General features: G+C 40.3%; 1 long non-coding RNA gene across 2 annotated transcripts; it reads left to right on the plus strand.

Annotated features, from left to right (window-relative positions):
* The first annotated feature begins 6,074 nt into the window (after window positions 1–6,074).
* LOC147584538 (uncharacterized) lies at window positions 6,075–23,023 on the plus strand. 2 transcript variants are annotated; one of them, XR_015255555.1, is made up of 3 exons: window positions 6,075–6,809; window positions 8,327–8,478; window positions 9,546–10,009. It is a non-coding gene; the product is annotated as an uncharacterized LOC147584538 (long non-coding RNA). The 2 variants fall into 2 exon arrangements; XR_015255552.1 differs by lacking the exon at window positions 9,546–10,009 and adding an exon at window positions 22,254–23,023 and having other exon boundaries at window positions 6,076–6,809.
* The last annotated feature ends 1,821 nt before the right edge of the window (window positions 23,024–24,844 follow it).

The raw sequence follows: 24,844 nt of genomic DNA on the forward strand, positions 1-24,844 counted from the left end.
CTCTCCCTATTTCTTTACTCCCAAGGCCCTGGCAACCATTATTCCACTCTCTGTTTCTCTTGAGTTCAACTTAAAAAACAAAACCAAAACCAAAAACAAAACAACTTATATCCCATACAGAAGCAGATTTCACTTAATTTAAATAAATTGTTATGAAGGGAACATAACAAAGTCTACTTCTTGGGCACACAATGGGAAGAACTGTCATGTTAGTTTCAGAAAAAAACCATCTCTGTGTGAGTCATTAAGGTTGTTTTTAATGCTGCATGGAAATCTAGTTCTACATATTTTTCTATGCTATTTCTTCTTCCAAGATATAAATTTGTCTGTATATGTTAATTCAGCCATTATGTGCAAGAACCTCAAGATTTTTTCCCATCTACAATATTTTAAGATCAATGCAATTAAGCTGCTTTTGATTCCTGGGGCACCTGAATGGCTCAGTCAGTTGGGCCTCTGACTCTTGATTTCAGCTCAGGTCTTGATCTTGATCTAAGGGAACTTGAGTTCAAGCCCCATGTTGGGCTCCACGCTGGGCATGAAGTCTACTTTAACCAAAAAAAATAAGAATAAAAATTAAAAAAGAGAGAGAGAAAACAAAAAACAAACTACATTTGATTCTGATCAAATACTCTTTCTTTACCCACATCAGATATTGGCAGGAATTTGCAATGGGTCTCAACTGGGAGAAAGTAATTTGCCTTTAGTTTATAGGTTTCAATGTTAGTCTGGGAAGGTCCAAACCTAAATTCAATTTTTTAAACTTCAAAATACAAATGGCTGACTTTTTTATTTCAGGAAGCAATTTTCACATATTTTTTCCCAAAATAGCCAGAAAAGAATCTTTTTTTTTTTTTTTAATGTTTATTTATTTTTGAGAGAGACAGAGACAGAGCAGGAGTGGAGGAGGAGCAGAGAGAGAGGGAGGCACAGAACCAGAAGCAGGCTCCAGGCTCTGAGCTGTCAGCACAGAGCCCAACGCGGGGCTCGAACTCACAAACTGCGAGATCATGACCTGAACCGAAGCCGGACGCTCACCCAGGTGCCCCATAAAAGAATCTTTTTACTCCCTTTGTAAAGAAACTGATAAACAAATTCATCTCAAGATAGTTCAAAGATTTGAGTAAACAGATCCAAAAGGTCAGTCTAGTATACCTTGGGTCTCAGGATGAGAGTTCTAGAGGGTGCCTTTGGGATTGCTGAGCAAAATCACATAGAAAAGAGGTAAAACAGGTTGCAGAGCTGAAACCATGCCCCTGGGCTCCAGGACTGCAGAGCATCTGTGGGCTGGGGTTATCCCAAGAAATAATAAGAACGGTAATAAAAGTAACCATCACTGCTGTAAATGTGTCTACTTAGGCTGGGCACAGCGTATTCACAATGTTATTCCGTACTGTTTGCAACACCCCCACGAGGGGTGTTTTTAATCGTCATGTTACAGATAAGGACATCAAAGGCTCAGAGCAAGCTGCAAAGTGTCAGATTTATGATCCAGACAGTTCGCCTGCCTCCAAATTGTGTGCCCGTCTCTCCAGAAAGCTTTTCTCACACACTTGAGCAAGAGTCCAATTAAGAATCCTGGCTGCGGGCTGAGCTGTTCAGATGCTGAGGGCCAGGAAACTGAGCCCTTGGGCATAAAACTGAGGTCCTTTCCAAGTTCTTCTGGCAAAGCACCTTCATTTTAGCGGTTTTTACTTTTCCATTCCACTGGAGGTTATTTTTCTGATTTCTCTCGCTCATCATAAAATCAGTATTTTTCTACTGTTGTGTGAAAACAAGCTACAGGATTCTACTGTCTTTCTACCAGTCCTCATGATGTTTTTGCTTCCTTCCTTTCTAAAGGAGAGCTTTCGAATGCTAATCCTTCCCCCTCTCCCACTCTTAATTCCTGCTTGCTGAGATCCTCTGGTAACTTTACTTCTGAACTATTATTACATTTTCCTTTGCCATATAAGTCTTCAACTCTTCAGTTTTGAGACTCTTCGACACTTAGATTACACATTCCCAAGCTTTCCACTGCCATGTATTTAGATTTAACGATGTGTGTTGGAGAGCGCGTTGCATAGCGTTCTTACATATTTTCTTGAACTTCCTTTAGTGTTCAAGGAAGTGTTCAACACTCTTCCTTAGTGTTTTCCTCAGCTAGGATACATGTGGGATAAATCATCTCAATCATCACATATTCATCAGTAGGTTTATTTTTACTCTGGGAGGCGAAGGGCATCTTGGCTGAGAGCAGGGTTTTCTGATTACATTCCTTTCTTTGAATGTGTAATAGATATTCCACAGTCTCCTGCCTTCCATTGTTGCCATGGAGTCCTAGTCTAGGGCCAATCAGATACTTTGTCCTTTGTCTGGAAGCCTGTAAGATTTCCCTTTATCTTTGCAATTCAGAAAACTAACCAGGAGATATCTAGGAATAGATGTATTATTTATTTTTTAATCCTGCCTGGAACTTGCTAAATCTTTTCAAGGTGATGACTTCAGTTTATTTAAATCAGAACTTTTGTTCTTTGTTTTGAGATGTTTTTCCTCCACCTTCTCCTTCCCCCCTCCCTTTCCCCTCCCCCCTCCTTTCTTCTCTCCTCTTCTTCCTCCTCTTCGTCTTCCTCCTCCTCCTCCTCCTTGTTTCTCTTCTTTCTCTTCTTCAGATATTTCTTCTGTTTGATCATCACACCATTAATTAGATCCTCAATTTCATCGTCTCTCCCTTTTTTATGTTTTCACTGAATAATTTAGCTTCAGAATAATGCTGGCTAGGTCCAGAGAGTTCTTGAGTGCATGCTTATGTATTTATTACTTGTTTATTCATTATTATAGTCGTCTTCTGTCTCCTCTGCCAACTAGTACAGTAGAAGCTAACCCAATTCTGGATGTTCTGGTTGCTCTTTATTAGTTTTTTTTTTTTTTTTTTTTTTTTGGCTGTTGGGTTGCCTAAGACCATTTCTTTCTTGCTTTTTTAAACTTCAAGTATAATGAATAGACAGTGTTATGTTAGTAAATACAGTGTACAATATATAGTGATTCAACAATTCTGTACATTTCTCAGTGCTCATCAAGATGCTAAGAACATTTCTTCATTTGCTCTTGGCTCTAACTGCCCCCGAGGGTTGGTCAAGCTATGGAGGTGCGTTAAGCAGAGGGGAAGCTATGAGTGATACCGCAGATGCAGGGGTAGATCTGCAGGGGACAGGCAGACAAGCTGTAACTCGTTCCTTGGTCAAGCGTCAGTGAGGAACTTCCTGCTCCCTTTCTTCTCATCAGTAAAGGCTAGTGTTCCTCATGGAAAGAGGATGTATCCAGTTCAGCTGCCCCAGGGTGTCTGGCAGTACTTCCTGGCCCACTTGGAAGCCTTTTGGTCATCTTCTCGAATGGAGATCCACAGATCGTTTCAAGGCAATCTCTCCCTAAGAGCCAATCCTTATCCTACAGTTCTTCCCCTATACTTCAGAGATGCTGGTCGGATGTTTAACAATGGTGCCAAGACTATTCAATGAGAAAAGAGGAACCTTTTCAACAAATGGTACTGAAAAATGACATAGCCACAAGCAAAGGAGTGAAATTGAGGGGCACCTGGGTGGCTCACGGTCCAACTTCAGCTCACGGTTTGTGACTTTGAGTCCCGCATCTGAAGCGCAGTGCCCACTTCAGATCCTTTTGTCTCCCTCTTTCTCTGCCTCCCCCACCTATGCTCTATCTCTCAAAAATAAATAAACATTAAACAGATTTTTTTTAAAAAAGGAATGAAATTGAATGCTTACCTCACACAATATATAAAAATTAGCTCAAAGTGGATCAAAGACCTAAATGTAAGAGCTGAAACTATAAAATTCTTAGAAAAAACTGAGGGGTAAATCTGTAGTACCTTGAATTTGGCAATGCATTCTTAGGTATGACACCAAAAGCACATGCAACAAATGAAAAAACATCCAAACATTGGGTTTAATCAAAAATTAAAGACTTCTATGCTTCTAGGGTCATAATCAAGAAAGTAAAAAGACCACATACAGAATGGAAGAAAATATTTGGAAATAATACATCTGATGAGAGACGTGTAGCTGGATTACATAAAGAGCTCTTACAACTTGATAATAAACACACAAATCACACATTTTTTTAAATGAGGAAATGATCTGAATAGACATTTCTCCAAAGAAAATCTACAAATGACCAATAAACGTGAAAGGATGCTGGATATCATCAATCATCAGAGAAATGCAAATCAAAGCCACAATGAAATACCATTTTACACTTGCTAGAATGGCTAGAATCAAAAAATCAGGGGGGCCTGGGGGACTCAGCTGGTTAAGTGTCTGACTCTTGATCTCAGCTCGGGGTCATGATCTCATGGTTTGTGAGATCAAGCCCCGGGTAAAGCTCTGCACTGACATCACAGAGCCTGCTTGGGATTCTCTCTCCCCTTTTTTCTCTGCCCCTCCCTGGCCCGTGCTCTATTGCTCTCTCTTTCTCTCAAAATACATAAATAAAGTTAAAAAAAAAAAGTCTGATAATGACAAGTGAAGATGTGGCTAAATCAGAACCCTCATACACTGCTGGTGGGAATGTGAAATGATGCAGCCACTTAGGAAAGCAGTCTGGCAGCTTCTCAAATAATTAAATTTAGAGTTTCCATTTGACCCAGGACATCTACTCCTAAGTAACAACCTAGATGGGAACAACCCAAATACCCATCAGGTGATGAACGGATAAACAAAATGGGATATATCCATACAATGGAATATTACTTAGCCCTACAAAGGAATAAAATACTTATACTTGCTGCAGCACGGATGACCTTGAAAATATTATGCTAACTGGAGTGCCTTGGGTGGCTCAGTCATTTGAGCATCCAACTCTTAATTTTGGCTCAAGTCATGATCTCATGGTTCGTAGGTTCAAGCCCTGAGTTGGGCTCCGTGCTGTGGCGTCTACCTGGGATTCTCTCTCTCCCTTTCTTTCTGCCCCTTCCTATGAGCGTGCACTCTATTCCTCTCTCAAAAAATAAATAAGTAAACTTAAAAAAAGAAAAAAAGAAAAAGAAAAGAAGTGAAAGAATCCAGTTACAAAAGATGGCTTATTATGTGATTCCATTCATATGAAATGTGACAAATCTATAGAATGAAATTGACAAATCTATAGAGACAGAAAATAGATTAGTGGTGCCCAGGGCTGGTTGATTGTTGGGGGTTGGGAGCAGTGGAAAAAGAAGAGGAGGGGGACAAAAGCAAATAGCTCGAGGGTGAAGGTTTCTTTTAAAGTGCTGAAAATGTTCTAAAATTGTGGTTGCAGGGGGGCCTGGGTGGCTCAGTCAGTTAAGTGTCCGACTTCAGCTCAGGTCATGATCTCACGGTCATGTAAATAAATCCCCATTTAAATTTGATTTACATCTAATTGCCTTTATGTATATATACATTTAGATTAAATGAAAAATATGGCATGGGACATATTTTACTATAACAGTATTTGTTATTTATCTGAAATAAATTTTAACCACCTAAATTATATACCACTTTCCTTAATTTTATTTCCCGGATGATTGGCTCTCCTTAATACTTCCTTGCTTTGCCAAATTTGCTTATAAAGTTCCTGTGGTCACAGTCTATGTTCCACTTACACTGTAACATATCATCTACAGTGGTCACATTCAGTTTATTATTATTTTGTCCACCTATTTAACATCCATTAATGAGAAAACATGCTCAATATTATCATTATAAGACAGTAATGTAAACATATACCAGCATAAAGCTAAAGTTCTGATGATTGCTCTTCAAATTTGATTGGTTGAAGCACATACCATCTTTCATGGCATGACTTGTCTTTTATTTATTTATTTATTTATTTATTTATTTATTTATTTATTTATGTGTTTGTTTGTTTCAGTAGGCTCCACACCCAACATGGGCTTGAACTCACAACCTTTCAATAAAGAGCCACATGCTCTACTGACTGAGCCAGCCAGGTGCCCCCATAACTTGTTTTTTTTTTTTTTAAGCATAGCACAAGGAGGGGAGGGGCAGAGAGAGAATCCCAACCAGGTTCTGGGCTGTCAGTTCAGAGCCAGGTGGGCTAGATCTCAAGAACCATGAGATCATGACTTGAGCCATAATCAAGAGTCCATTGCTTACTGACTGGGCCACCCGGATGCCCATTGTTGTCCTTTTTTAGTTCCTTCTTCGATAATATAGGTGATTCTACTTATTCCCATGCTAGAAGACTATTTAGCAACATCCAGTAAAAAAACAAAACAAAACAAAACAACAAAAAACCAAACTCCTCAAAGGATAATATTGACTTCAAAACCTAGTTACAAGTGCTGTAGTAATTATCTACCTGAAGTTGGAATTTCTCTTCCTGTTCAAAAGTACGGTTGACCTTTTCACCAGCAGCCTTGCTAACAAAAGGGATAAAGTTGATGCCAACTTCTTCCTTAATACACTCAGCAAATTCCTTTAAACAGTGGAGTACCGTTGAAAACCTTGTAGCTCTTCTTTCACTTTGCATAATCCTCTTACCAAACTGATTGAAGACAATGACCAAGAAATAGGGAGCTTTTACAGAATAAATTACACTAGTTCCCCCTTCTCTGGGATTTGGCTTTTCCGCAGTTCCAGCTCCAGGCAGTCAACCCCGATCAGAAGCAGGGGCATCAGAAGGTCAATCCGTAGCCTGACGCCACGTCAGTGAGGTCACAAAGTCTGCGACACGCCCCTCACTTATCCCATTCGGTGACGTCACAAAGTCTGCGACACGCCCCTTCCGTGATCCCTCACACAGGCATTTTATCATCTCACATCATCACAGGAGGGGTGAGTACAGTGCGACAAGATGTTTTGAGAGCCAGCGACCACGTTCACATAACTTTTATTACGTATACTGCTATGATTGTTCCCTTTTGTTATTTGTTATTGTTGTTACTCTCTTACCGTGCCTAACTTATAAATTAAACTTTATCGTAGGTTCGTACGTATTGGAAAAACATAGTATATGTAGGCTTCGGTCCTATTTGCGGATTCAGATGGGAGGTCGTAGGATGTATCCCGTATGGATAAGGGTGGGGAAACTACACTATTAAAACTCAATAAGAGGGGTACCTGGGGGGGCCCAGTCAGTTAAGCCTCCGACTTCTGCTCAGGTCATGATCTCAGGGTTGGTGGGTTCAGGCCCCTCGCTGGGCTCTGTGCTGACGGCTTGTTGCCTGGAGCCTGCTTCCAATTCTGTTTCCTTCTCCCTGTGCCCCTCTCCCGCTCGCAGTCTGTCTCTCTCAAAAATAAATAAACATTTAAAAAAAAAAACCTCAACAAGAATTAAGGGGTCCTTTTCTTCATAATTAAAGTATGATTTTATGCTTTAAGTGATAAACTGAGAATTCCTTCAAATGTGTTTGTTAGAACTGAATAATGCCAACAAAATCATGACGTTTTTAATTGCTCAGTACAAAGAGGGTATTGATGCTGATGGCATTAGTATACATGCTGAAGTAGGAGAACGGTTTCATAACAGTGTCATGACAGTGTCCAAAGAAAGAACATCATATGCTATCTGAGCAGCATTAGGCAGACTAGGGCAGGACAGCCAACACTTTATGGAATCATTGTATGCTTTGCTTCAACTTTGACTTTTCAGCACCTTTACGCAAACAACTGCGTGGTCTACCTCCAATTCAATGTATCTCATTAACTCTGGCTTATAAGAGAGTCTTTGCTACAATTTCCTAATGTTTCTGAAGTCTCATCTGGAAGGGATTTCATGGACAATGGCCTTGTAAGCAATCCTCTTTCACAAAAATATTGCCCAATCAAGAGAAAAGCGTTTTCTGATTGTGGTTACTTGCATTAATGAATGTGGTTTTTACACTTTTTAGCATTGCTGTAGATTTTGTCCTGGCCCTTGATTTGATGTTTGTTTAGTATTTGCTTGCAATTTTGAAATGAGAAAATATTTCTGATAGCAGTACATTTAAACATTTGAGCTGAATGAGGATATAGACCATGGAAGGCCATTACAGCCTCTGCTGTGATTATTCTTCATCTGAATCTCTCTAAATCATTTTTAAAAAGTTACTTTATCCTTTTCTTTCTTACTGATTGAGGAAGTCATACATCTCTTGTGCTCAGCTGCTAGGATATGTTGCTTTGTATCTGACAGTATTTATAGTGAGTGAACAATTGTATCTTATACAAAAAGCTTCAAAGGATTTTTGTTTTCTCATTTAATAAATGTCCACTGTTCAGAAATTGGTCATAAAACTTTTTTATTCTCACATTTGGGGTTTTAATTCTGTGCAAATTATGAAATTACCAATTTGCTTTATCAATCACTGCAGAATTTGAAGATTGAATTTGGTAGTCTTCTGACCATGTTGCTGCCATCCATCACTTACAAATCAACTCATCATGACCTGTAACCAGGAACGAAGAGTTGCAAACTTGCCAACTAGCAATGAATTGAACTCAGTTGAACTCTGATGCAGAAAAGGTAAACGTTCTGTTTGCCTACAGGGGAAATCTATACAGCTGACTCTTGAACAACATGGGTTGGAACTGCACGTGTCCATTTACATGCAGATTTTTAAAGATAAATACAGTGTGGTACTGTAAATGTATTATCTTTTCCTTATGGTTTTCTTCTTTTTTTTTTTTTTTTTTTTTAAAGATTTTATTTGTAAGTAACCTCTACCCCCAATGTGGGGCTTGAATTCACAACCCTGAGGTCAAGAGTCCCACGCTCTTCCGACTGAGCCAGCCAGGCGCCCCCTTATGGTGTTCTTAATAATATTTTTTCTCTAGCTTATTTTCTTGTAAGATTATAGTATATAGAATACATACCATAAGAATAGGTGCTTATTTACCGTATATGATAGCCATAAGGCTTCTGGTCAACAGTAGGCTATTAGCCATTAAGGTATTGAGGATTCAAAAGTTATGTACAGATTTTCGACCGCAGGGTCAGCGCCACTCACCCCTGGATTGTTCAAGAGTCAACTGTGTTTGTAAGACATTGTTTTCTTGAGAAAGCCAGAGTTGATCTTGTGTAAGGTTTTGAGAAGCTTGACATTCGGGGATCGGTGGGTTTTCAGAAGTGGAGTGTGTACAGATTGAAAGATTTTCAGCTGTGTTAGTGTGTTCACTGGAGAAAGGCTGCTGTCCACCAGCTAACCATGACCTTTCAGGAGCTTGGCTGCTGGAGTGGGGTATTTTTTTGAATGGCTGTTGTCTCGAAGCGTGCATTGTCCCAGCTTGCTGACATTCAGGACTGGAGGTTTATCACCGAATGTCTTTCAGAAGCTTGGGCTGTTACTGATTTGCTCGCTTTTAGACACTTGGAGTAAGGCTGCTAACTGGCTGCTTTCCAGAAACAGGCCACAGGAGGGAGGCTACAACTGTTTGGCTGATTTTCAGAGCATGTGCACTCATACGAAGTTAACTCGAATTAACAATGCTTACTTGTTCACAGCTTGGGAATTTGGTCGAAGAATAGTCTTTTCTTGAGTATGAAAAAGAAATACTTTTCATTCTCAGTTCCTCTCTTTGATCTCCCTGCAGCCAAACCTGCAGGAGAGGCCATAAGAGATGGTTGAGATGTTTGTGGAGTATGGTTTGCAGCTGGTATTGCCATGTCAGTGATGTAAGTACCATTTACTGGGGCAGAAAGATAGCTCTAGCTGCTGATTTTTGTAATTTCTTTTAAAAAGTTGAATACAGGGCACTTAAGGGGTCATGACAAAGTCAGTACACGGGCACAGTACAACACAAATACGGGGCATGTCCTGTATATACAGGATACTGGCAACCGCACCTAAATGTAATATTCTAGCTATAACATTAAATATAACAGCAAAAGACTTGCTTTCCAAATTTAAAAAAAAACTTAAAAATATCATCTCAATGGTCTGGGTTCCTTTAAAAACATAAGTTATATTGAGCTGATGTCTTCTTTTTTTTCCTCTTTCTCCTTGAATCTCCCCAAACAATATAGAGATATTTAAGATCTCTTCTGTAAAAGGAGGCACTTAGTTTCTCTTCTGATGACGATGGTAATAATTTCCCACTAAAAGATTCTTAACATGAGGTCTGACTTTGCACTTAACGCTTCTGCTTTGTTTACCTCTTTGCCTTTTTCAAAACTATGATTCCATCGTCTCTATTAGATCAATAAATACCACCAGGAATATGATTAATGGGTAGTGCTGCATTTTAAAAACAGCAAGTCAAGAATTTCATATTTCTTTTTCTTTTTTAAAAAAAAAAGATTTTAATGTTTGTTTATTTTTGAGAGAAAGAGAGACAGAGTGTGAGCGGGGCAGGGGCAGAGAAAGAGGGAGACACAGAATCTGAAGCAGGCTCCAGGCTCTGAGCTGTCAGCCCAGAGCCCAGTACGGGGCTCAAACCCACAAACTATGAGATCATGACCCCAGGCCAAAGTCGGACACCTAACTTACTGAGCCATCCAGGCGCCCCATTTCATATTTCTTTAGATGTTTCTTAAAACAGTTTATGCAGATCGTAAAGCAAAAGCATTTTTACATAGGCTTCAAGAAATCTCTCATAGATCTCTTAATGGAGATCAAATCATAACAATGTGGATATAAATGTGCTTCATTTTATGCTGTATGTAAATAATCTAAAATAAGAGTTGTGGTTTAATGGAAATCTATTATAAGTAATTTTGTGAGACCCAACTGTAATTCCAGGAACCTGCAAGCCCATTCAGCAGATTCAATGGAGCAAAGGGGGGGTCATAGTTACTAGGGGATCCTGGGGTGCCTGGGTGGCTCAGTCGGTTAAGCGTCCAACTTCAGCTCAGGTCATGGTCTCTCAGCTTGTGAGTTTGAGCCTCGCCTTGGGCTCTGTGCGGACAGCTTAGAGCCTGGAGCCTGCTTCGGATTTTGGGTCTCTTTCTCTTTTTGTCCCTCCCCCACTCATGCTCTCTCTCTCTCTCTCTCAAAAATAAACATTAAAAAATTTTTTATTTTTAATTGGGGAATCCTGTGCAAAGCAGCTGAGCAGGTTGGCCCTTCCCCCTTTTCCCCACTTAATATAAAGCAGAGGGAGCAGCTCTTGACCCCCACAGTGGACCCTAGGTCTGAAACCGCAGAGCAGTGCCCTAGAGAGCTGATGACTCTTGGGAGGGGTAGGAAGGACTCACACAGAAGACGCTGTTGGAACACCTCCTCCAGCTACATGTACTGCCCCACCCCACGATCCCTGGAGACAAGATGTAGGAAACAGAAGCTGAATCCACAGACATGTATACACAGAACCACAGATACAAAGATAAGCACACAACCAAGAGTCACCATTGGAGTAATACTGGGAAAGAAAAGCATCAACACTTTACAAGTTGAATACAAGAATCAACACTTGAAGAAAAGACTGCAAGATAGTTCTTTTTTCAAGTTTATTTAATTTATTTTGAGAGAGAGAGAACAGGGGAGGCACAGAGAGAGAGGGAGAGAGAGAATCCCAAGCAGGCCCCTCCCTGTCAGTCCAGAGCCTGATGAGGGGTTTGAACTCATGAGTTGTGAGATCATGACCTGAGCCCAAACCAAGATGCAGATAGATGTTTAACTGACTGAGCCACCCATGCAACCTCAGGTCTAATGAATATCTTTGGGTAATAAAAGAGGAATACAGGTATATATTCATATGTAACAACATACCCAATTATGAAAACAATCTTAGAAATCAAGAACATAATCATAGAACCTTTAAAACTTCAATAAGTGAGTTTTATAGAAGAATGGGCAGAGTTGAAGATTAACTCTGGGTAAGAAGATCTAAATGAAGAATTTGCTTATAACCTAGCACAGTCCAGAAGTTCTGATGTCTACCTCAGAGGAGGGAAGATGGGAGGGAAAGAAGAGGGAGGGCTGCCAGAGGTAGGAAGTATCTAAAAAAATCAAGTCTTCAAAGAAAGATTTAAGTAAAGAATTGATAAAAAAATAAAATAAATAAGCAGTCTTTAGTAGATATTAGCAAATATTAACACATTGTATATATTTATTCATAGACTTACCTTTAACACAACCTATTATTCTTCTCAGATAAATGGAAGAGTCAAATGACCAGACTGAGGTGGGAATAATATATAAAATGAAGCATTTTGGAGAGGTCTGAGCAGATTCTGTCAAATTGTGCCTCTAGGACTTGTTGACAGATATTGAAGTCTAATTAGATGCTGGGGATGAATGCTTTTTTTGAATGGGGAAAATACATGGGTCAGATGAAATGAGAAGTGTGTGTTATATGAGAACAGATTCCAGACCCTTGAGTGCTCACAGATGAAACAGTTAATTCCTAAGCTTCTTCCTTTCCTGTCAAGTGTCTCATCCTATACTTCTGTTTGATGAGTTCTAGCATATTCTTCTCCTTTCTTTTTTCTTTTTCCTTTCTTTTCTCTTCCTTTCTTTTTTCTTTCTTTCTTTCTTTCTTTCTTTCTTTCTTTCTTTCTTTCTTTCTTTCTTCTTTTTTGAAAGAGAGAGAGAGCACATGCTAGCAGGGGGAGAGAAGAAGGAGAGGGAGACAGAGAATCTTAAGCAAGTTCCATGCCCAGGGGAGCTTGACACAAGGTTCGATGCAGGGCTCGATCTCACAAAGTGTGAGATCATGACCTGAGCTGAAATCAACGGTTGGACACCTAACCAACTGAGCTACCCATTTGTCCCTATTCTTCTCCTTTCTAATGTGTTCTCTCTTTCTTCAGGATTCTCTTGCCCACCTTCATGACTGGAGGATTTTATTCCAATTTTATAGCCTAATAGAACTTCCCTCCACTGTGACATTCTCATTTCTTCTACAGTGTCACCTTTCTTACCAATGTTTTGATTATCATTATTTTTTAATGTTTATTTATACTTGAGAGAGAGAAAGGGAGGGGTAGAGAGAGAGAGTTGGACAGAGGGTCTGAAGTGGGCTCTGTGCAGGGCTCGAACTTAGAAACTAGGAGATCATGACCTGAGCCTAAATCAGATGCTCAACCAACTAACCCACTAAGGTGCCCCCCCCCCCCCGTTATTTTTAATATATTAAAACTTTTTAGATATCTGATTAGGTAAAGCCATCAGGAAAATATTATTTTGATAAACATTTTAATATCTTGAATTTAGTTCATTGTAGGTGATGGGGGTTTAACATAATGTGCTTCAGAAACTCAAAGCTTAATTTATAAAAGATTAAGAAAATAAATTATCAGAAATGCTGCAAGCCTTATACATATTGTCACACAACACCTCTCAAGTGACAATATAAGTTAACAGGCATTGTCCTATATTATTGGTGACACATTCACCTTTATTGGATAAAATGGTCAGATAAAACCAGGCCCAGGTGCTTCTTGGGGGAAAATATGTAAGGCTTTATTTTTGTTTTGTAATAAGTTAGCAAATGAGTAAGAGAAAAAAGTTGAAGAATCCAATTTTGAAAAATCTGATAAAGAGGAAAGGAAAAAGTATAGAAATAAAGTATGGGACTTTACACATATATACTAAATATTAAGGATCTTTTATGTATTAGGAGAGTATTACATATAATTTTATGACATTAATACTTTAAATGTAGTGTTTCTCTACAGAAAACAGTAGAAAGGGTAGAGAAATAGAAAATCTGAATACACTAGTATTTACAGGAAAAATAGCAAAAAACATTGCTAGGGCCAAACATTTATCCACAAAAGTGTCACCAAGCCACATTATTCTGTGGCCAGATTATCCCAAACCTTCAAGGAACAGGTAATTCAGGTTATAGAAAGTGATCCAGACAAAGGTGAAAAGTTCCCTACTTCATTCTGTTAGGCTGGTATACCACCACCACCACGAAAGAAAAACAAACAAAACTGTAGGCCAGCCTCAGTTGGGTACCCAGCTGTAAAAAGCACAAATGAAATATTAGCAAATGAAATGCATCATTGTATTAGCAAGTACAGTTTATCTCAGGAATGCAAGGATGAGCCCCTATTAGAAGACATATTACTGTTATTTACAACAGTAAGAGATCATAGAGAATTAATTTTATGATCTTGAGGTGAGAAAGACATCACTTGAGCAAGATTTAAGACAGGCCATTTTGGCACATGCATGGCGTAAGAGGTATTCACTTGTTCTTTCAAATGGATTCCGTTTTTTCCATTTTCGTTTTTATTGTGGTTCTTGTTTTGGGGGCAATTTGGCTGAATCTATCAACACATTAAATATGCATACCTTTTGAGTCACCAACTGTACTAATAGGAATCTATCCTAAAGAGATTCTAATTGTACGAATTCTCAAAAGTGTATATAGTTCAGTGAGATAACAGCTTGAAAATTTGGACATTTTGATTCCATTTTTGCAATATCCATCCCATCTCTCTACTGTTGAAAGCAGCAGAGCAATTTGGGGAACTGACCCCAAGACAAACAGGGTGTCTGAATGGTCTAAGAGTAGTCCCAACCCCATTGCCATTGATTGGTTCAGAAATGGGCATGTGGCCCAAATTTAGCCAATCAGATGTGAGTTACCTTTAGCGAAGACTTCTGGGAAAGTTTTTTTCTACCCTTGAGAACTGAGGGCGCCAAATCTCTTTGTCCATTTGGCTTTGCAAATAAAAAAGCATGCAGGGGTGCCTGGGTGGTTCAGTTGGTTAAGCGTCTGACTTGAGCTCAGGTCGTCTCTGCCCCTCCCTCTGCCTCCCTGTCTCTGCCTCTCCCCCACTAGCGCTCGCTCTCTCTCTCTCTCTCTCTCTCTCTCAAAAATAAGTAAACATTAAAAAATTAAAAAAAAAAAAAAAGCGTGCAGTTCTTTCAGTCATTATATGTGCAGAGGTGAGCCAGCCTTGGGATGGAATGGATTCTGAGAATGGCAGGGAAGAAGGATGGAAAGCACCTGGCTAAATGGTGGCTTTGTTGAGCCCAGACGTGAATATATCAGCAACAAAGCCTCTTTATCTCTCAAGTTCTAGTTCTGTGAGCTAAAGATTTCTTAATGGTTCAGGCAGATTGAATCAGAGTTTCTATTACTTTCAGCCAAACGCGTCCTTCATACAGGCAGCACTGCTAGCAATAGCAGAAAACAGCCAACCAATCTAAATGCTTCTAAGCAAGGGAGTGGTTAAATAAATTACAGTACTTTGCTTATCACGAATATTACGTAGTCACTAAAATAAGGTAAATCTGTGTGCTGACAGCTCAGAGCCTGGAGCCTGCTTCAGATTCTGTGTCTCTCTCTCTGCCCCTCCCCTGCTCAGGCTCTCACTCTGTCTGAAAAAAATTAAAAAAAAATTTTTTTAAGAAAAAAGAAAAAAGAAAAAAAAAAGAAAAGGTTCCGGAGCAAGCTGTATGTATCTAGCTGATTTTAGGAATAAACGAATTTCAGCTTCCCCTGATACTAATGGGTATTATTGCTAATCTCATAGCTAATTATGTAAGAACTAGCACTTTAGCTTCAGTGACTTTTTTTTGTCCTATTCAGGATACCATGGTACTGACTGCAGCCTTTAGGACATCATAGTTGCTTTGTTATTTTGTAGTAGTTTACTTACATATTTGCTTCTTGCATATATCTTATATAAATAAATTCCTTGCAATAAATCTCATATATATGATCTATATTCTCCTATTGATTCTATTCTCTGGTAGAAACATGACTAATACACATGTCCATGATGTGACGGGCCCTAAATAGTCAATGATAAACAAAACAAAGATGCAATTTACAGTTTAATATTGGGAGAAATAGTAAGTAGGTAAGTATGTATTTTCAAGTTGTTGTATGCGCCAAGAAGGAAGACAAACAGGTCATTGAATGGAAATTATTTTTCCTAATTTAAACCAGGTAGTCAGGGATGGCCTCTCTAGGGAGATGATGTATCAGGTGAAGTGTGAGATGGCATCAGCCTTGAAACATGCAAAGAGGGTCCTAGGTAGCGGGAACGGTATGTGCAAAGGCCCTGGAATCAGGTGAGTCCTTGACCTCTTCCTGGAATTACCAGATGACTGAAAAGTAATGTTTCTGACTTCTCTCTTGAAACTCTGGTACTCTACCAATCATCTATTTGGCATACCTGCATATATTTGTGTAACTAGTTTTTTGTCTCTCTCCCCTCACTAAATGAAAGTTCCATAAAGGCAGAAGTTCTGTCTGTTTGTTTCCCAGGTCTGCTTTCAACTGTGTTGAAAAGTTCCTGGTACTTAGCAGGTACTCATAAATATTAAATGAATGAATACTTGAATGCATGAATGCATGAATGCTTGAATGAATGAATGAATGAATGAATGAATGAATGAATGAATAGTTACGACAGTTAGGAACAGTTGCAGGAGTCCAGGCAAAAGGTGGTGATCGTTTGGTTAAAGTGGAAGTGATGAGGTGAGAGAAGGGTCACGGGTTTGAGATACTTCTGGAGTTAGTCAGTAGCACTGGTTGACAGATGAGAAGTGTGATGTAAAAAAGGAAGTCCAGTGGCTCACAGTTTTCCTGCCTAAAAAACAAGGTAGATCGTGATACCAGTGGCAGAAATGGAAGAGTCTACAGGGGAAACATTTTGGTATTCCCAAAACCCAGCCTACAAGCTTTATGACTATTTGATAAGTGAATGGATGAAATGGTGAATTTAATTTCCATCACTGTTTTTAGCCAAAGGCAGCTGCCTTAATGTTCACTGATTTTCAAGTCCTTATTTTACATTTCCTGTTTTTTAATGTGTTTTTTTTTGTTTGTTTTAATGATGTTTTGATGATGTCTTTAGCTCCTTCGAGGAAAAAAATGTGTTTTTTTCTTTCATGGTATAAAGTAAATATCTTAATAGTTTGAGGAACTGTGTTTGGATGAGCTTAGGAAGGACTTCAGACTATAGTGAAATCTAATGAACAGGAAAATTCCACATGCTACGTGCTACCAAAAATACACATTCTTGGTGCAATAACTACAGAATGGGCCCATGACTTTCACACACACACACACACACACACACACACACACAATTTTCCTCAAACTATCCACGATGGATTAGTATTAGCTCAGAGGCAGAGGAACTGGTGTGGAGACTTGTTAAAAAGTGCACAGTCCTAGGTCTTAGCGGAAACTTAATACATCAGCAATTTTGGGTATGGAAACCCAGGACCAGCATTTTAAATAGGCCTACATGATTCTCGAGCACGTGCCCTAAAAGTTGAAGACTACTACAGAAATATGAAAACGTAGATTTTTAGAATAAAAACTCAAAGCATAGTTTGATTTCATTTTCTTGGAGTTTTTTTGTTTTTGTTTTTGTTTTTTTTAAGAGAGGGAGCACAAGTGGAGGAGAGGGGCAGAGAGAGAGAAAATCCCAAGCAGGCTCTGTGCTGAACTTGGTCAGCTTGGGACTCCATCCCACAACCCTGGGATCATGACCGAGCTGAAATCAACAGTTGGATGCTCAACCAACTAAGCCACCCAGGAGCCTCTCCTTGTTTGTTTCTTAATACAAATTTATGGCTCTTAAATGTTTATTTATTTTTGACAGAGAGAGAGAGAGAGAGAGAGAGAGAGACACAGAGCATGAGCGGGGGAGGGGCAGAGAGAGAGGGAGACCCAGAATGGGAAGCAGGCTCCAGGCTGCCAGCTGTCAGCACAGAGCCTGACGTGGGGCCAAACTCACAGACCACGAGATCATGACCTGAGCCGAGTCGGACGCTCAACCGACTGAGCCACCCGGGTGCCCGGATGGCTCTTAAAACTAGCGGTTCTCAAAGTATGGTGCAAGGGACCCCTAGGGTCTCCCAAGACTTTGCATGCAGTCCACAAATCAAAACTACTTTTGTTATAATACTAAGATGTTATTACTCATTCTCTTATGGATGTGCACTGCAGTTTCACAGAGGTTAAATGATGAATGGTATCACAACAAACTGAATACAGAAGCAGATAGGAGGATCCAGCTTGCTTCTATTAAGCTAGACATTAAAGAGATTTTCAAAATGTAAAACAATGCCACTCTCCTCATTAAGTATCTTTTTTGTTTTGAAAAATGCAGTTACTTCTCATAAATTTTTTATTTAGGCTAACACGTAATGCATCATTGATTGTTATTTTAAAATAAATGAATAAATGTTTTTTAAGTTACAGTTTTAATTTCTAACACACCAAATATCAATAGATATAATACACACCCAAAAGCTGTTTGGGATGTTCAGTATTTTTTTAAGACGGTTTTCCTGAGCCAAAAAATTTTAGAAGTCTTGTCCCAGATTTATTTTCCTCTATAAAAGAATCTTAGGGGATCTCGGGGCGCCTGGGTGGCTCAGTTGGTTAAGGGTCTGACTTCAGCTCAGGTCATGATCTTGTGTTCCGTGAGTTAGAGCCCCATGTAGGGCTCTGTGCTGACAGCTCAGAGCCTGGAGCCTGCTTTGGATTCTGTGTGTTCCTCTCTCTCTGCCCCTCCCCCACTCATGCCTCCATTTCTTTCTCTCTCAAAAGTAAATGAACGTTAAAAAAATGTTTTTTAAGAATCTTTGGGGATCTCAGTGGGAACTCTTTTCTGGTTCCTGATCTGTGGTGCATTCCGAATCCATGTGATTTATAACCAACCAACTGCTTGCCCAGGTGGACAAATATATGGTGAAGCTCTTTGTCTATTCAAAAGCAAACAGTGATGGTTTCCATGAAGACTAAATAAAAAACTAGAAAAGCAAACTCTCAGAATTCCATTCAAGTAGCTGAGTCTAGTCAACACTGAAAGAGGAACAGATGGGGCATTATTAAAACAAAGATGTTTTAGGCAGGCATAATATGACACAATAAAAACAGCATTGTCCTTGAAGCAGGCCTTCTTGGAGTTAAGATTTCTATTTCTTGCTCTCTGTTTGGTCTTGGGCAAGTTAAACCTCTGGGCTGTCATCTCCTCATCTAAAATTCATGTGTTCATTCATTTATTCACACATTTTATTATTTTTTCTTTTTTTATTCAACAAATACTGACTAAATATCTCCTTGGATCCAGACCTATTAAGTACTGGAGATACAGCGCTGAATAATTTTATTTCTGACTATGAGGTTTTCACCGTATATGAGCATAGAACATCAATGTATTTAAATTATTTAAGTTACTCTGACTTAAAATAGCTCCACATGTCCACAACTGTTTAAGTCTTTTGTTTGTTTGTTTTTACATTTATTTATTTTTGAGAGACAGAGAGAGACAGCACAAGTGGGGGAGGGGCAGAGAGAGAGGGAGAGAGAGAGAGAGAGAGAGAGAGAGAGAGAGAGAGAATCTCAAGCAGCCTCCAGGCTCTGAGCTGTCAGCACAGAGCTCTATGTGGGGCTCAAACTCATAAACCATGAGATCATGACCTGAGCCGAAGTCTGACGCTTAACCGAATGAGCCACCCTGGCGCCCCTCACAACTGTTTGTCTGTATCCCACTAAGTATCTCTTCATAGCCCTTATCATCACATGACGTTTTATATGTTTCTGTATTTATTTTGGGGGGAGGATACTTATTATCTATCTTCCTCATCAAACCTTGAGTTCCAGGGATGCAGGGACTTTATCTTGTTGACCAATGTGTTTCCTGGCATATGGGTGACATTCAGTAAATATTTGTTGAATGAGTGAAAAAAAAAGAAGGGGGGAGGGAGAAGAGGGTAAGTACATATATGGGGGGAAGAAAGAAGAAAGAGAAAGAAAGAGAATGTAGAGGAAAACAAATCAATATATTTATTGAAAAAAGAAGAATTAGTTGCTGTTAGGTGAAGTTTTGGGGAGACAGAAAGTATTCTAGGCGGCAGGAAGAGCATCTACAAAGACATAAAGTATGGAATAACAAATGTGAGTTGTTCAATAAAGACAGCCGAAGGGGCGCCTGGGTGGTTCAGTCGGTTGAGCGTCTGACTTCAGCTCAGGTCATAATCTCGTGGTTCTTGAGTTCGAGCCCCGCGTCAGGCTCTGTGCTGACGCTTCAGATTCTGTGTCTCCCTCTCTCTCTACCCCTCCCCTGCTCACACTCTGTCTCTCTCTCTCTAAAAAATAAACATTAAAAAAAATAATAAAGACAGCTGAAATGTGTGATCTGTAGGCAAGGGGAGGCATGGAAGTGATGGGAAGTTCTAATACTCTCTGAATCTATCAAAGAATGAGTGGCTTTCTGTCACCCTTCTACATGACTACCTATATGATGTGGATCTTGACTGATAGATACGGTTTTTGTATGGGAAGGTTGTTAGCTGTTGAAAGGAAAAAACTCCATTGTTTCCCTTCTCCACACTCAATACTCTCACTACTTCACTTCTAGTCCCCAAATGTGTGGAGTTTTCTCTCCCACTGACCAATTCTCCAACACCAGCTGGTGTCCTACATTCAACTTCCTACTGACACTATCTACTTGGAGAGATCCCACAAATTAAAGGGACCAGGCCCACAAGACTGCCACCTCACTTCAGACACCAACTGCAAGGCTAAGCTTCTGATTGGCTGTAAATTGGAGGGCCCCACGACCTCCTCCTCGGGTGTGGTAATTTGCTAGAATGGCTCACAGGACTCAGGAAAACAGTTTACTTACTAGGCTACTGGTTTACTACACAAGGGATACACCTCAGGAATGGCTGAGTGTAAGAGATGCATAGGGCAAGGTCTGTGGAAACAGGACAGAGAGTTTCCATGTCCCCTTGAGTCCTACCACCCACCCAGCACCTCCACATGCTCACCAGCCCAGAGTCTTTCTGAACTCCAAGCTTCATACTTTAGGGATTTTTATGGGGGCTTCCTTATTGAAGCACCATTGATGGAATCTTTGGCCATTGGTGACTTAATCAACCTTCAACCCGTCTCCCTTCCTGGAGGTTGGAGGGCAGGCTGAAAGTTCAACCTCTCTATTCACACAGTTGGTTTCCCTAGCAACCAACCCTCTCTCTCTCTCTCTTTCTCTCTCTCTCTCATCGAAGGGCTTTCCAAAATCCTTTTCAGTAACATAAACTCAGACACTGTTGAAAGGGGATCTTTGTGAATCACAAAAGACACTCCTTTTACCTTTATGCTCTGGAGCTATTTCAGGAACCAGTATAAAAGAACAAAAGATGCCCTCACTTCTCAGATTACTTAGGAAATTACTAGAGTTTTAGGAGCTGTGTGTAGAAGAGGGAGACCAAGTTTATATTTCTTATAAATCACAATATCACAGGCATCATCTAACAATGTTGATAACATCGTTATTATGATTATGGCTAATGCATAATGAGTCCTTACTAAGTGAAAAGCACTTGACCTATATTATCTTCAAACAACTTCATGAATCAGAGACTATTATGAATTCCCGGTTTCATAGATAAGGACATTAGTGCAGGGAGGGTCTATGGGACCTTCCCAAAATAAGTGTCAGAGCTGAACTATGACGGCAAGTGTCTAAGAAGGCTCTCAATGATCTTTACCTTGGGACATTCCCAACCTTGTGTAGTTTCCCCTCATATTCAAATCAGAGCTGATTCTGGGGCACCTGGGGGGCTCAGCTGGTTAAGCATCTGACTCTTGATTTCAACTTAAGTCATGATCTCATGGCCTGGTCATGAGATCAAACCCTGAGTCGGGCTCTGCCCTGAGCGAGGAGCCTACTTAAAATTCTCTCTCTCTTTCCTTCTCCCACTCGCATTCTCTTGCTCTCTTTCTAAATAAATAAAATAAAATCAGAGTTGATCTGATTACCATCAATAGAGCATGGTACAAGCGATTGTGTATGACTTCAGAGGCTAACTGAACTCAAGGGGTTTGTCACCATCGTATTGAAAACAAAGAACTTTGTATTGTTACAAGTAAGGAGACAGCTCTCAAAACACTGCCCAGCCTTGGGGTTTGTACAGGAAGCTTTTATTCAGTGTATTAGGGGCAGGGGGCAGGGAGCCTGCATAGACTCTTTGGTTCAATTGCATATGCCTAGAAGGTCAACATGTTAGTATATACATACATCATATGTTCAAAAAATGGCTACAAAGTGCCCATAGGAGGAGATCTTATTGTGTAATGAGCTAAAGGTAACTTCAGGACAAATGAAGGGGACTTCTGTAGAGATCCTCAATCCAATCTGGCTCAAACTGGCTCATGGAAAGGGCTAAATGGCGAAATACCCGATTGGATGTCTCCTGCTGATTCTACAAAACAAAACACATTCCTTCCCTGCTTTTGCCCCTTGCCCTCCTCCTTTCTGCTGGTAGCTTTCAGCCCTCTTATTTGAGTAACTTCCCATTGTGTCCCAGCTACCAAGTACAGCTTCAACCTTGATCTTTTGTTTTTTTAATTAAAAAAAATTTTTTTTAGGTTTATTTGGAGAGAGAGCAAGAAGGGAAGGGGCAGAGAGAGGAAGAGACAGAATCCCAAGGAGTCTCTCCACAGTCTCTGCAGAGCTCAGTTGTGGGGCTTGAACTCACAAACCCATGAGATCATGACATGAGCTGAGATCAAGATCCGAAAGCTTAGCCAACTAAGCCACCCAGGCACCCCTCAACGTTGATCTTTTGAATTACTGACTTTGGATGAAACCAGTTGCTATGCTGTGGTCAAGAAGTTCTGTGAAAAGGAACTGAGATCTCCCATGAAGAGCCAGCACCAACCAAATGAACACCTTGGAAGTAGATTTGCAACCAGGGTCAAGCCTTCAGATGACGTCAGCCCCAAATATGGACACCTGACGGTAACTTCACGAGAGACCCCAAGCCAGAACTGCCCAGCCAAGCCACACCTAAATTCCTGACCCACAGAAATACATGCGAGAATAAATGATTACAGTTGTGTTAAGCCACTAAATTTTGAAGCAATTTAATATGTAGAACTAGATCATTTATACAATTGGGATCAGAGCTCAGATTTGTCTGACCTGAGAACCATATCTCTTACTATTTTTTCCCCCCTTACTACCTATATGTTATAAAATAGCTTGTCTTGCTGAGTGTGACTCAAACAGTAGCCCCAGGAGTAAAGTATGGAATCCAGGAGAGTATTTGATTCTAAAACCACTCAATATGCCCCAGTTAGAAAGCTAACAATTGTAGCTTCAACCTTCAACTCCAAATAAAAGGTTGTTTTCCTAATTTGTCATTGAGATTGATTTTTTTTTTTTTAAGTTTCAAGGGGCCATCTTGAGTATATACATTTTTACTGAAGCAGAAGACAATTTTAAATGCTTACTTATACAATGTCACTTATTAAATCTGCTGTGTATATTTTAAATTAATACTATGTAGAATAATGCACTGGCTTAGAAATGTTATTTAACAAATCAACCATTTTATCCATACGTTCCGTATGCATCTTTTACATCCCTGCTACAAATACCCATGGATCAACAGCATTGGCATGCCCTGAGAACTTGCTAGAAATGCAAAATGCCCCAGACTGCCTTGAATCAAAATAGGCATTTAAAAAATTTTTTATTTATTTTGAGAGAAAGAGAGAATGAGAGAGAGTGTACACTTGCATGTGGGGGAGGGTCAGAGAGAGAGAGAGAATCCCAAGTAGTCTCTCTGCTGACAAGTGCAGAGCCCGATGTGGGGCTCAATCTCATGAACCATGAGATCATGGTCTGAGCTGAAAATCAAGAGTGGGATGCTTAACCACCTGAGCCACCCGGGTGCCCCCCAACTACACATTTTAACAAGATTCCTCAAGTCGTCAGTGTGCACACTAAAGTTTGAGATGCACTGATCTAGAGAACCATCTTGTCATCACTTGTGTCATCTGTTTTCCAGAACACATAATCTTCACTGCCATGTAAACTGCTTGCAATATAACATGCTTTGAACCTCCGATGATGTCATGGTGGATACTGCTCATTGCTCTCCCACCAGCCCTTCCCCTTCCCCCTAACTGTGGAACTCCAGTTGTGTTTGGGTAGACCGATGGGCTCCGATAGAAAAAACTCAGCTTCCCGGATTTCTTTGCAGCTAGACTTGACCACATAGCACAGTTTAACTTCTGACCCACGAGAGGGAAGCAGAAATTAAATGCTGGCTGGGTCTTTAGGAAAATTCTTTATGAAAAGGGAACTCTGTTTGCATGCCCTTTTTAGACTTTCTCATCTAGTCCTAACCCTTCCTTGTATTTCTGCCCGAAATGTGGATGAGCACCGGGGGAGGTGGAGCTGTTGTCTTATAATCACAGCGACTAAAAACACACAGTGGAGCCGGGGAAGGAAAAGTGAAAAGGAGCCCAATGGGTTGGCTGTCCTGCCTCATGTGGATTTAGTCTGCTTATGTCTGAACTTCTTGCCATGTGGAAAAAATTCAGTCCTTTTTTGATTAAGCCATTGTAGTCAGGCTTCTGTTACATGCAGCTGAACACAATCCAGAAGCAAGTCACAAGCCCATGTTCACATAACAGCAGGCCCGTATTGTTCCGCATTCCTTCTGTAGGTGTGTATTTCCCTGCTTGCCAAAATTTAACCCCTCACTATACTGCTCTTAAAAGTAATTTTAGGGGCGCCTGGGTGGCTCAGTCGGTTGGGCGTCCGACTTCAGCCAGGTCACGATCTCGCGGTCCGTGAGTTCGAGCCCCGCGTCAGGCTCTGGGCTGATGGCTCAGAGCCTGGAGCCTGTTTCCGATTCTGTGTCTCCCTCTCTCTCTGCCCCTCCCCCGTTCATGCTCTGTCTCTCTCTGTCCCAAAAATAAATAAATGTTGAAAAAAAAATTAAAAAAAAAAAAAAGTAATTTTGGGGGCGCCTGGGTGGCTCAGTCGGTTGGGTGTCCGACTTTGGCTCAGGTCATGATCTCACTGTTGGTGGGCTCGAGTTCGCATCCGGCTCTGTGCTGACAGCTCAGAGCCTGGAGCCTGCTTCGGATTCTGTGTCTCCCTCTTTCTCTGCCCCCCCCCCCCAAGCTCTGTCTCTGTCTCTCTCAAAAATAAATAAACATTA

This window comes from Puma concolor, chromosome A1 (genome assembly GCF_028749965.1).
Source record: "Puma concolor isolate L17-30 chromosome A1, mPumCon1.1.hap2, whole genome shotgun sequence".
Lineage (NCBI taxonomy): Eukaryota > Metazoa > Chordata > Mammalia > Carnivora > Felidae > Puma > Puma concolor.